This window comes from Pygoscelis adeliae, unplaced genomic scaffold (genome assembly GCF_000699105.1).
Source record: "Pygoscelis adeliae isolate BGI_AS28 unplaced genomic scaffold, ASM69910v1 Scaffold7, whole genome shotgun sequence".
Lineage (NCBI taxonomy): Eukaryota > Metazoa > Chordata > Aves > Sphenisciformes > Spheniscidae > Pygoscelis > Pygoscelis adeliae.
In genome coordinates this window covers 92,325-104,688 of record NW_008825268.1, presented here as the reverse complement: position 1 = coordinate 104,688, position 12,364 = coordinate 92,325, and positions in this window count along the sequence as shown.

The following is a 12,364-nucleotide window of genomic DNA, read 5'->3' as shown; positions in this document are numbered from 1 at the left end:
ATGGCATCCAAGTGCTTCAGCATAAATGCAGATAAACTTGAAGCTTCTGAGCCTGGAGAAAGGATATTCAGATAATTAAGACATAAGCCTGGGCATTTCCTCGGCCATGGGTTTTCTGTGTGGCCATCGCCCTACCCTTCGTTCCTTCTTGCTTCAGCCTCCTGCTTGTGAGATGGAAAAAAATACATCTCCCAACCCTGAAGTCATTAAACCTCTGAGTAACAAGGAGATGATAAGCTGAGATAAGTGGATTCAGAAGATGCTATGTTAAATCTGCAAGGTTTTGTGGGTGTTCATTTGCTTACAGCTCCTGCATCCCCCTAAGCTCTTTGGGTGAGCTCCCAGGGTGCTCACTCCCGGGGAGCAGCATCTCACAGGGAGCTTGCCACAAGCAAGCGCTGTTCCCACAAGCTGAGCTGACTGCTGCTAGCATGCTGAGACTGGCATCCCAGATGGCTTTAAATCCTGAGATAATTTTAAACCCATGACAATTTCTCAGCCCTTGCTACCCGCCCAGAGCCCCAGCCCAGCAGCCGGGGACCGCTCACAAAATGGCAGCAAGCAGCTTGCTGGAAGCGCAGCCTTTCCAAAAGCAAAACCCACGGCTAAATGGGATGTGGCGGGGTAAACAGCCCCAGCAAATAGCTGGGACTGCGCTCCAGCTGTGGGATGATTTACGAGACAGCAGGAGCGGGTCTTTTCTTTGGTTAAACAGAGCAGATCAGAACCAGATGTCTAACCTTTATCTCGATTGCTGCGGAGACGGAGGAGCAGACAGGGGAGAGAGAAGGACGTTCGAGTTTCCATTAGCTGCCGCTCCGCTGTCTTCCAAAGTCAGCTCATAAAGAAAAATGAACACCATCAGCCAGGAAACTTTGCTTTGGTGAACTATATGTTTTGTTTCAACCTTCGCTGCTATAGCGACCACGCTGAAATAAAAGCGCAGCCGGCTGCGATGACCTCACCATATTACTCTATTAAAATCTGTTATTATAAAGATATAACCTGGGCAGATGATTGAAGAGTTGCACATAGGCATGGCTGTGGTCTCCAGGAAAGTGGGGCTGGGGAAGTACAAGTGCAGGGGGAATGAGGGCAGGAGGTCGAGGCACCCATCTTTTGGGATTTTTCCCACCCAGGGAGCAAGACGAGTGGGAGAGAGACGTGGGAGAGAGACAGGCTCTGCCTTGTGTTCCCGGGGAAAGGGTGACTTTTGGCCACCTGTGATGAAAAGCTTTTGGGAAGGCTGTGCCGAGGGGGGACCACACCGCGTGGTTTCACAGCCCAGTGCAAGCAATGGGGACTTCCAAACTGAGAGCCTGAAGCATGCGCTCTCCTAGCTCAGCGCCTAGACAGGCAGGGAAATACCCTGGGAATAACATCCAGCTCTCGAACTCATAAAAAGAGGCTTCCAAACATGGGGTGAAAGCACCCCAGTGTGCTGCTGGGAATCTCATCTGAGATGCAAGTGTCTCAATTTTAGGATAGTCTAGTGGGCAAATGCCAGTTAAGCTATCACTCTTGAAAAAAGATAGACATTATTTAAGCATGCATGCAATTAATATATATCACTTATAAATGGAATCTGCAAGATCGTGAGCATGGTCAATGAACTGAAATGGAACTGAAAGGCCTGAAAAAAAGTTGCTAGGGACGAAGGCAGTAGTTTGTTATTTCTAAAGCACTCATCTAGCTTTCCAGCAGTGATTAATTCTACAGATGGGGAGGCTGCATTGGAGGTTAATGAAAAAAAATTAGTATTGCATTAGATTGACTGGAATATTGCAGAGGGCATGACACAGCCTGCTTTGGAAATAAAGGGACCTCTGTGGCTGCTCTTCTATGGCGTACGTGTTTCAGCCTCCCCTGCCCATCTTGCTGCTGCTTCCCTACTCCAGCCCTTAAAGCATCCTTGTATTTACTGATGGTTTAATGGCAGCGCATGTAAATCTCAGATGACAGCATTACCGCTTACTGTCTAGCAAATAAAAGCTTAAACAAGTGCCATTTGGAAAGGAAAGTTGAATACGTTCACTCACTGCTCACACTTTTTTCCCCGGAAATCTGGCAATTTTTGTGGCAAGAACAGTTTTCTAAGTAAGTAAAAGATGATCAATGGTTTAAAAGAGGTGTTTTGCAGCAGGAGGATTAAATACAGTGAGCCTGACATTTCCCATTAACCCACAGCTCTGCTGGTCTCATCGCATTACATTTTGCCCCAGTTCACTTTTTTAAGTCCGCTAGAAATGAGAAATGATTTTGGAAAAGCCAGTGAGCTTGACCCCTCGCTCCTGCCCTGGGTGCTGGTGGCCCCACACGGCTGGCCGGGTGAAATGGCCAGCTCCCTGGACTCCTGGGCTGGCGGCACTCAGAGTTATGCAGGGGTGGATTTTGGACAGGCCGGCTGACAGTTTGACACACAGCAAAAAGTTGCCAGATCCTGAAGCCGTTTCCAAAATAATTACTCAAAATCCCCACCAACCCTGGTTGCGTTTTAAGACTCCTTCATTTTCTCTGCGCTTTCTTGCTCTGTCCCCCCCATCCCTCTTCCTTGGGATGCAGACCATTGGCAAAAAGCTCTGCATCGCCCCCAGTGCCACCCCAGCAATGGATGCAGGTGGTCCCAGACTGGCTCCTTACTGAGCTTAGCTATTTTATTTAATGCTATTTCTCCCCCAGGATGGAAGCAGCCATGGGAGAAAGGCAGAGGAGCACCTCCAGGAGCAGCCTGGAAGCTGCACTTAGTCTTCACACCTAAAAGCCTGCCGATGCAGAGCAGGTTGTAGGTGTCAATCTGGGACTAAAAGCAGCAAGCCGTCCAATGGGAAACCTAAAAATGCAAATGTTTTACCCTGAAAAACTTCAGTGGACAAGCCCACAAGGTCTCTGAGGACAGTTACAGTGGTATAACACAAAGTGCAGTGTGGGAACCTCGGAGCTCGTAAGTAGCTGCTTTAGGTATCTGCATATTGCCCGTTATTCTCCTAGCAAGGAAATTTATAATTCTCCTCCCAAGGGAGGCTATTTCTTGAAATAGGCCAAGTCAGAGCATCCTCACAACGCAGCCCAAAGAGCCCCTTTTCGCCCACTTCCCAGCAGGACAGGGCGGATTAGCTGGGTTTAACAGACAAATACAAAAGCCTTGTTAGTGCTAGAAAAATATCTCCTGTTTGGAAGAACTTAACGAGCTCTGAAGCGTTTGGTATCGAAGCCAGCTTAATCCTGAAAGTTGGGGGCGAGCGAGGAAGCCAGGCGTCATGCCTGCGCGGATTCAGGGATGAGGTTAACCCCAGATTGAAAAGCTTGACTTGAGGGTTACGTCCCATTTTTAGTACTTCTTCCCCAATCTGACGAAAGCTTTATCTGCCCCATTTTTCTCCCTCCAACATGGGCCAGCCCCAGCTGCCTTGGGAAGGGGTGTGAGCATAAGGAAACGGATGGTGACCCTTACTACATTGGGCTTGCAGCACCCCATGGCTTCGGGAACCAGTAACCATCACCTGCACATCTCCATTTAACACTCCAGAGGGTGTTTTTTCCCCCAGTTATGTGCCATTCAATAACTTTTTAAATTCCTCTAAGGCGTCCCTAGTCCATTTGACCCCCCTCCATCTGAAGCCCCCAGTTTGAGACCTCAGTTTTGGCCACAGACATTTAGGCATTGCTGAATTAGGAAGCCGTGCACTGAAAACGGCACCTTGTTTCTACCCCTCTTCTGCTGCTGCTGCAACAGGCAGCTGCTGGAATGCTGCCCTCTTTTTTTCTTTCTTTGTTTAATTTTATTTTTGGGAATAAAAAGGCACTTTTGTTTGTAGTCCAGAGCCAAACTCATTGCAAAAGAGCAGGCTGTACTCTGGTCAGCCCTGTGCATCATCCCTACAGCTGTGTTCCATCGCGGGGCCGTCTAATGCTGGTGGTCACGTAAAGATGGGGAGGAGAATATTCCCCTCTTGCAAATTTTCTTTGACAGCCTGTCCCTGTAAGTGGTAAGCTCAGCTCTCTTCCATGGGTCCTCGAGGATTTACCAAACCACTGCCATGCTGATCCCCGGGTGCCCGTGTCCCCGGCTCCCCTCCTTGCAGGCATGGGCTCAAACCTTTTCCCAGATGGGTTTCCCTATGCAGGGGCAGCTCCTCAGTCGGGGCCTCATCCTGACTCGTTTCACACAGCCTCCCTTGCTACTCTGGGGTGCTGCATGCCCCACAGCTGTGCATCCCACAGGGCTCCTCCAGGCATGCGAGAGGCTGCATGTTATGAGTTTTCCAGCCTCAGCAGCAGCATGAGAGGAGCTGGCACAAGGGGTGGCCGCCATACACTGCCAAAATCCACTAACTCCCAATGAGATTTCATCATGCCTTTGTTCCCTTGGCATTTTTCAGCTACACATGGCAATCACCTGGATGATTGGAAGCTGGGGACAGCATCTTCTGCACAGCAAGGAGCAGCGTGCACGGCCAGGGCTGGCTTGAGTTGACCGTGCCGTGCACGGCAGGGAGAGGTCCAAGACCCATTTGCAAACTCCCAGCCTGCCAGAGGCACAAAAGTAGCTACGAAAACTCAGCACAGCAGCAAATGCTTGAGTCTACCCACAGTTCTGGTTTAACATGAGTTGAATAACCCTTTTGCAGGTGCAGACTAAAGAGGATGAGTAGAAAGGATTTGTTTCTGCAGAAAAGGCATCTCCTAAACTGCTGCCTCCTCCTCCCCAGCCCCAGCTCCATACGTGTCTGTCTGCACCAGAAATCTCAGGAATTTCCACTGCATCGCTCTCAGGAAATCTCTGCATTTTTCACAGACGTTTCTACAAAGGGACACCGATTGCACAAGACTGAGCGCTGGGGAAGGGAGAGTCCAGAAAAAGAAAAAAAGACAAAAATCCCAAGCAACAACTCTGTTTGGAAAAAGCAGTCAGAAGTTTGAAGCACATCCAGACCACTGCTCTGGAAATCAAGCTGAAAAATCTTGTGACATCAGGCTCTCTCAGGAGGTCGATGCTATTTCCCAGCTGTAAAGCCCTGGGAACATCACTAGCGGCCCGCGGTGGACTTTGGAAGAGCTGGAAAGACGATGCTGTGGTGCCAAGCAGCATCTTGCAGCAAGCTTCCCATTGAGCACCACTGTAAGACTCTTGCAGCACAGTATTGGAGAGCACAAAACACAAATAATTCTCCATCGGTCATTAATTTGCTCTGAAGGTACAACACCTGAAAGTTGAACATGCGCAGGGCTGGACAGAGAAGGAGAGGGCATCTTTGAGGCCTCCTTCTTTGCTTCAAAGAGCTCCCAACGCTTGGGGACAACAGGGGATTACATTTCTTAGAGTATTTTGAAATAAAACCAGCGCAGGTTCGTGTTGCACAGAGATGAGGGTAGCAGGCAGGTCATGCAGATGTGGAGCAGGAGATGCAGGAGAGAGATGGTCAAGTGGAAAGGGGGCTGAGAAGGTGTTTTCTTTGCCTTTTTTATGTACATGTTCCTGTGCATCACTACATCTGTGCCTGAGGCAATCTCCCTCTCACTCAAATGAGTGCAATTTGCGTTTTTTAAAACAAGGACACACTTATTCCAAGAAGTGTTGCTGAAAGTTTACGGATATGTTGGAAAGTCACTTGGAAATTGATTGAGATGGTTATCCCAAGTGCAATCCCAAATTTGTCATTGATTGCATCCCCCAGGAATAACACCCAATTGCCTTATTTTGGGGGTTGGCAAAAGGAAAAAAGAAATTTAATGTTAAAATATACAGGAGAGGTTTGTCCAGCCTGCTGAGCAGCTGGAGGATGACGGATACACCACAGACATGAGTGATAGGATGGAAATGGAGGAGAACACCGTCAGCCAAGAAAGCAGTAAGCCTGGGCCTCAAAGGGCATCCAGCTTTTATGGTGTACATTGTATCCCCCTACAAGCCATTACGCTGCTGCCTAATCCCTGCTCCTGTGAGATGCTCTGCACCTCTTGTGAACCGCTGGGACCCCTCATTGCCCGCTGCCATCCCTGGGAGTCATGGTGACTTGGCCACCTCAGACCTTGGTGGCCAGGAAGTCCTCCTTAAACATAAGGAGCTGCCCAACTCCTCCCTGGTTTCATTTCTTTGAGGTTTTTTTTAATTTTTGGTGAGGAGAGTCTTTGTGAAGGGATGTTTGTTTGCAGCATTAAAAGGCAGCTTATAGAGGAGAGAGCACGTCTACAAACAGCCAGGGCAGTGCCTGCACACCAGAGCCGTTCGCTTCCCCGGGGTCCCTCCTGCTCACCCTGCTGTCAGCCCACCCTTCCCTCTCTCAGGCAGCTACCATCACTTCCCCGTGCTGGCGATTTCATGCCATCATGTTGCCATCAGCCTGGCAGGCATTGGGGGGGGGGGGGAGTTACATCTCTCTCAACACCCTTCTACAGGCTTTACCTCCTTGCAATGGGGTGGGATTGAGCCAGACCCCAGGGCCCATCACCCTGGCCTTGGGGCAGCCAGCCCCACTCCCCTCTGCGGGGTGCAGTGATGCCTTTCCCTTGCGCTCCTCCATCCAGCAGCCAGGACCGACCCGAAGCTCAGACCCGAAGCTCAGACCCCATCTGACTTTTGCAATCCCTTCCCGGCCCCACCAGCAAAACAAGCGCTTTGCTGTCTGGATCTGCTCCTCGCCTGCCCTGGCTCTGATGGCACATAGTAGCCCCATGCTTGCCGGGCTGGGGCTGGACCCAAACTGTGGCCGGCACCAGGCTGAGCTGTGGCCGAGCACCGTCTCGCTGCCTCCCACGCAGATCCGGGATCCAGCAGCGAGCCTCATTAGCTCATCGCTGGGGTGCTGCCAGCCTGACTTTTTTTAAAGAGAGAAAAGGCAGCTTAAGAAAAAGGAGGACTAAAAAGAAAAAAGGAAGGGAAATAAAAAAGAGAAAAGGAAAAAGGAAAAAGGAAAATATATATGTATATAAAAATAAATAAAAGAAAAAGGAAAAAAGAAAAAAGGAAAAAAGAAAAAAGAAAAAAGAAAAAAAGAAACAATTTAAGGCCAAGTCCACATGGATCTACAGCAACTCACGGAGGTGACAATGGGTGGGACGGGGACCGGGGCAGGCCACCAAGCCAAGGGAGCCCCTTCTCTGCTGAAAACAGCCTCCCTGTCAAACCCAGAAATGGGGGAAAAATTCATATTAGCTTCAAAGCCTTTTGAGCCCATATGAAGTGCTTTGAGCCCTGCGTGTTTTTAATATGTGTACGAGCAGATAACTCTGCCTCTCTACCCAGGAGTGGGCAAAGGGGCTGACCGTGAGGCTCGTGGCGGGGGGACAATGGCAGCACACACTCAGCCAACGAGGGATGCAAGTAAATAACCCACTGTTTGGGAAAAGGAAGTCTTTTTAAAGACCCTGCTTGGCTGGTCTCCTCTCTGAGCTGGTTAAGACAGGAGGATGATTTGTGGCCATGAATCCCCGCATGAGATTTGGAAGAGGTCCCTTGCTGACATTACGGCTGCTGTCTTTTACTTTAAGGGCCAGCCTGGTTGGAAAAAAAGGAGAATTTGGTCAACAACAGCAACAGCTTTAATATTTGTGTGATTGCCATCATCTCCTGTGGCTCCTGCACGACCGGGACCACCACTTGGAGACAGGGTCCCACAGGACAGCCTACAGGGCGGCTTGTCACCTACCTCTCCATATCACAGCTGGTCCATCCAGTGAAAAATATTGTTACATTTTTCCAGAAAAACTGCACAAATTCTGCAGAAATGTGCTTCAGCCACAGATGAACTCTATTACCAAAACCCCACGTACTCCTCATTGCTCTATTTGTGCACAACAGCTGTTTCTCTCATCACCCTGTACAATGGTCATGTTTTGTGTCCCTATTCATGACCTGCTTCCCCAGTTCAGCTACAACATGGCCTGATGGATGAAGCATCATTTATTTTGGTATGTCGCCCATCACCTGTACCTCGGGTACTCCAGTACTTCTCATCGTGTGATAAACCACTGATAAAACCTCTTAACCATCCTCTGAGAATCGTAAAAGCATCTATAAGGTAGGATTTTATTTGTACTGTCCCTGTGGGAGCCAGCTCGGAGGACACCCATGGGCTGGCTCGTCCTCAGCACCGGGCAGAGCATGGCAGTGGGGGCAGATTGTATGCCAAAACCTAGTAAACCATGCAAACAAAATCAACGATGCCAACACAAGGTGAGTAAGAAAATCCAGCCCTTGCATAGCTACAGCTGTCCCACCTGTGCTGCTATTTTCTGGAAGTGATTTTATTAGCGAGGCAAGGCAGATAAGGAGCCTGTCCTCCTGACGGCAAACACAGCCCCGCTAATCTCTTGAAAATGTGCAAAAAGCGAGTGAGGTTCAAGTGTGTTTTAAGCTGTTTCTCATTAGCGTGGGAACCAGAGGCACGCCACGAGGAGCTCGGGGCAGAGCAGGGGGGCCGCTTCTCCATGCATCGCCCGCCGGGATGCTACCCTGCCCCAAAACGGGGTGACTGGTGCACCCAGCCCCACTGGGACGAGGCTTTCCATCCTTCTGCAGTAGTGACCCTTCTCATTGCGGCTTTGTTCCCATGCCCGGGGGTCCGGCAGGGACACCCCAACCTCACAGCTCGTCACCTAGGGCTGGAGGTGAAAAATCGGATTCACAGGCAGCTCATCACTGCCACGCCGCTGCCTGAAGCCCCTCCGATGTGCCAGCACCGGGGCCAGGAAGAGCCAAACCCTGTGCACAGCCAAGGGTCAGGGCAGGACACCCACGAGAAGAGATGGGAGGGTGGGGACATGGAGAAGGGAGTGGAGCGGCGATGTTTTGGAAGAGCAAAAAGAAGGAATGAGAAGCACGATGTGAGAGCATCGGCCAGCTACCGAGGAAGGGAGATGCACGACTGAGTGCATGGGCCTGTTTGCAATCAGCAGCCCAGCCATCAGGGACACACACAGCAAGTTGGAAATCTGCTGGAAAAGGGCTGCAGGGAAAGTCTTGTGCTGACGTGGAAAAAGATGTGATGACCTCACGCATCTCTTCCAGCACTAGTTTTTATGGTGCCAGCACACATTTCCTATTAAAAATGTGAACCTAATCTTCCTAATGATGAGCACCAGGTATTGCAACCACAGGAAGCATCATGTTCATTCCTGCACTCACCCCACGCTTGTGGGAGTTTAAAAAACCACTTGTCCTGCCTCAAAATCAAGGACAAACCCCAACAAAGAGCAGTGAAATGCCTTTCCTCCTGTGTATTCTCAGTCCACGTGTAAAACCAGTAAATTACTCTCTGCATAGGAGCGGAGATTAATCAGATTGCAATTAAATTGCAGCAAGGGAATTTTAGGTTAGGTTAGGCTTTGCTGCCATGCACATGGTCCCACATTACACCATCGGGCTCCATGGATGCAGTGCTTCCCTCCTCGGGGCCACGCGTGGCACATATTAGAGAAATCCAGGACTCGTCTGTCTGCTGAGCCACATTCATAGACCAGGACCAGGCCTTTTAGCAGCTTGCTGGAAATAAGGAGCGAGGCAAACCGCACGTTCAGGAGATGCCGAGGGCTGCACTAGCATCTCCTAAACCTTTTGTAGCCCAGAGCAGGATGAAGTCTGTGGGCAGGCACATCCCTCAGGCTCCAGCTGCAGTGAAGGGCATATGAGCTAGTCGTGGTTTTACGCATCAAGCTTCAAGGTCCACCAGAATGAAACCAGCTTGTGAGCCTCAAATAATTTGTTTCTCTATTCGACAGTGAGCAGTGGGAGAAGAGCAACCTCTTGCACAGTTCACGAGGCTGCAGTGGATAGGGAATCCCCTTTCCTTGGTGAAGAGCCCTTTCCCTGACAAACCAGCCTCTGTGCAATGCAATTAGCTGTAATTAGAAGGCTATGGGCCAGTGGCAGTATGTTTGCACTGCAAGTCACCATGCCAGCTGTACTGCTTCGCCAATGGGGCCGGCTGCCCTTTCTCAGCTCCACTCTGCTGCCGGTTTACTTTCGTGCTCAGATGTCATGGGACTGGGAGAGCTTTGAAAAATAATTATTTTACTGTTTAGGATTATAAATTGGTGTTGAAAAGTTGGAGAGCAAAACTCATCCAACTCTTACTGACACTATCCTAGACCCAGGGTAAATTATATCTTTTTTTGTCTAATTTTAACAACCTTGCTAGGAATCAGAAGGCAGAAACAGTTCAATAGTTCAAGTTCCAGTGAGTGCTGCAACTTCGGGGACCAAGATCTTCCCATTCCCAGACACCTGCCCTGCTCTGGGGCCAGAAATCCTGTAGGTTTCAGCTCCCATGCAGCCCTATATGTGCAGAGAGCGAGTAGTAGGAGTGCCACCTGCTGACACTAGAGATTACATAGCATCCTCTATACATTGATCCCTCCTCTGCTGAGGTCACCTCGCCTGTCTCCAAGGCAGAGCCATCCACCGTGTCCAGCCAGCACTTGCCTTAGGGAAACACTGCTGGTGATGGTGATGGTGGTCCTCACCCTCTTGGAAGGAGAGGACAACACTGGCTGCTCTGATTTTGGACCCATCTGCAAGGCAATGGGAGGAAGAGCTGTAAATTAGGGGGGAGGCTTTGGAGGGGAACTACCATGCTGCAAGCACCTCTTGCCAACATACCCAGTTGGTGGTAGAGCATTTTCAGAGCCTTTTATTTGTAGCTGGTGGCTTTGTATTTTTTTGATATAGAGAGGCTGAGTTAGTTACTCTCTGGAAAAGCTCGAGGGCTCACAAGGCAGTGCTGAAACCCCATCAGCATCTCCCCACAGAGCGGGGAGAGCGAAGCCTTGGCAGGGTGGGAGCAAGAGGAGGAAATTTCTGTTTCAAATGGAAAATATTTTATGACCCCCTTCTTGTAAGGCCAGTTTCTCCTGGAGGCTCACTATGCAAACCCTTACTGTGGCCTTACAGCTTTTACAGATTGAATTTTCAGAGGGAAAGGGCAGCAGCAAAGCCCCAGGCCATTTCGACCCAAATCAAGGTCTGGTCCTTGCAGGGCTTGAGAAGTTTTCGGGTGTCCAAATGCTGGGAAAGGGATGAGTGCTTGGGAGGGAGGAAACCTCCTTGCAGCCCAGGTGCAGCCGATGCAGCCCCAGACAGATTCGGACCCCCATAAATCATGAGCGGCAAGACCCTCCCTGACCAGCACCCCAAGGACACCCAGGAGATGCACCTTTTCCAGGGCAGCCCCAAGCTGTTTCTCTCTGAAAAGAAGAAAATACACTAGGTTGGACTCCGGGCGATTCAGAAGGCTACTACTTATTTTAACCAGTAGTCTCATTTTCCTGGCCACAAGCTGCTTTCGGGAAGCTATTTGCAAAAATGACATATGGTCTTTTTTTTTTAACTCACAGTGCACTCATACCACCCCAGTCGTTAACCAAGCTGCTAAACAAGCTTTGATACAGTCACACACTGGATGCCCACTGCAGCCCTACCAATGTGGCCAATCCTCAAGAAACAGTAAAAAAAAGCCAATAACCCATCCAGCACCCTGAGCCCTTGGCTGTGCCATTGTCCAGAACCTCAGGGGCTGCTACCGGCTGATCCAAGGCAGAATTTCTAGTTATTTCCTCCAATTAGTATGTTTTTCCTTTACTTCATTTACACTGTTTTCTGCAGAAAGCTTTACCGCAGCATGCGGTTCCTCATGTTTTACAGAGACGGCCAAACACCTTCTTGCAACAGTGACTGACTGCCCAAGCTGGGCTTAAAGAAACAGCACTTTCTAGTAATACCTTAGTCTAGTAATACTTAATATGGGAAAAACTTTGAGCTTTATTTTTACTTTGCCCCCTCTGTTTTCCTGGGGACTTTGTCATATGGAGAGACATGGCAGAGCCTTTTACTCATCCAAAATCCCTCTTCCACCTCCCAGCGGCACGGGGTTGACTGCTGGGCTGAAAATGTGTCCTCAAAAGCTTCGTTATTTGGCTGTTTTCCCTGTCATTTTTCAGAATAAACGTCCAGGCGATATTTTACAGCAAATAAAAGCCAGGCGTGAAAGCCCGACTTTCCTGGCAGCCGCTCGGGACATGAAGCTGGCAGGTAACCGCATGCTGCTGGCCTGCACTGGAAAAAACGCCCCTGTCCCAATTCTGAACTGATTCAAAGCTGAAAACCTTAATCCTCCCTCCCTTAACCCTCTGGACAGGAGAAAACAAGTTTTTCTATGAAATAGCTTAAAAGCAAAAAAAATAGTGAAAGCCTAAATACCCCACTTACTTCTCACAGGGGCAGGAAAAATCCCAAACCCTGAGGAGAGGGGTGCAATGCCGAGCTGGCTGGCAGCAAGGTTTCCGAGCTCCTTCCCCACCACAGACGCAGATAAGAAGCAGGTAAACCCCAGCACCTGTCACACAGGGATGTATTACCAAGGCCAGGCTG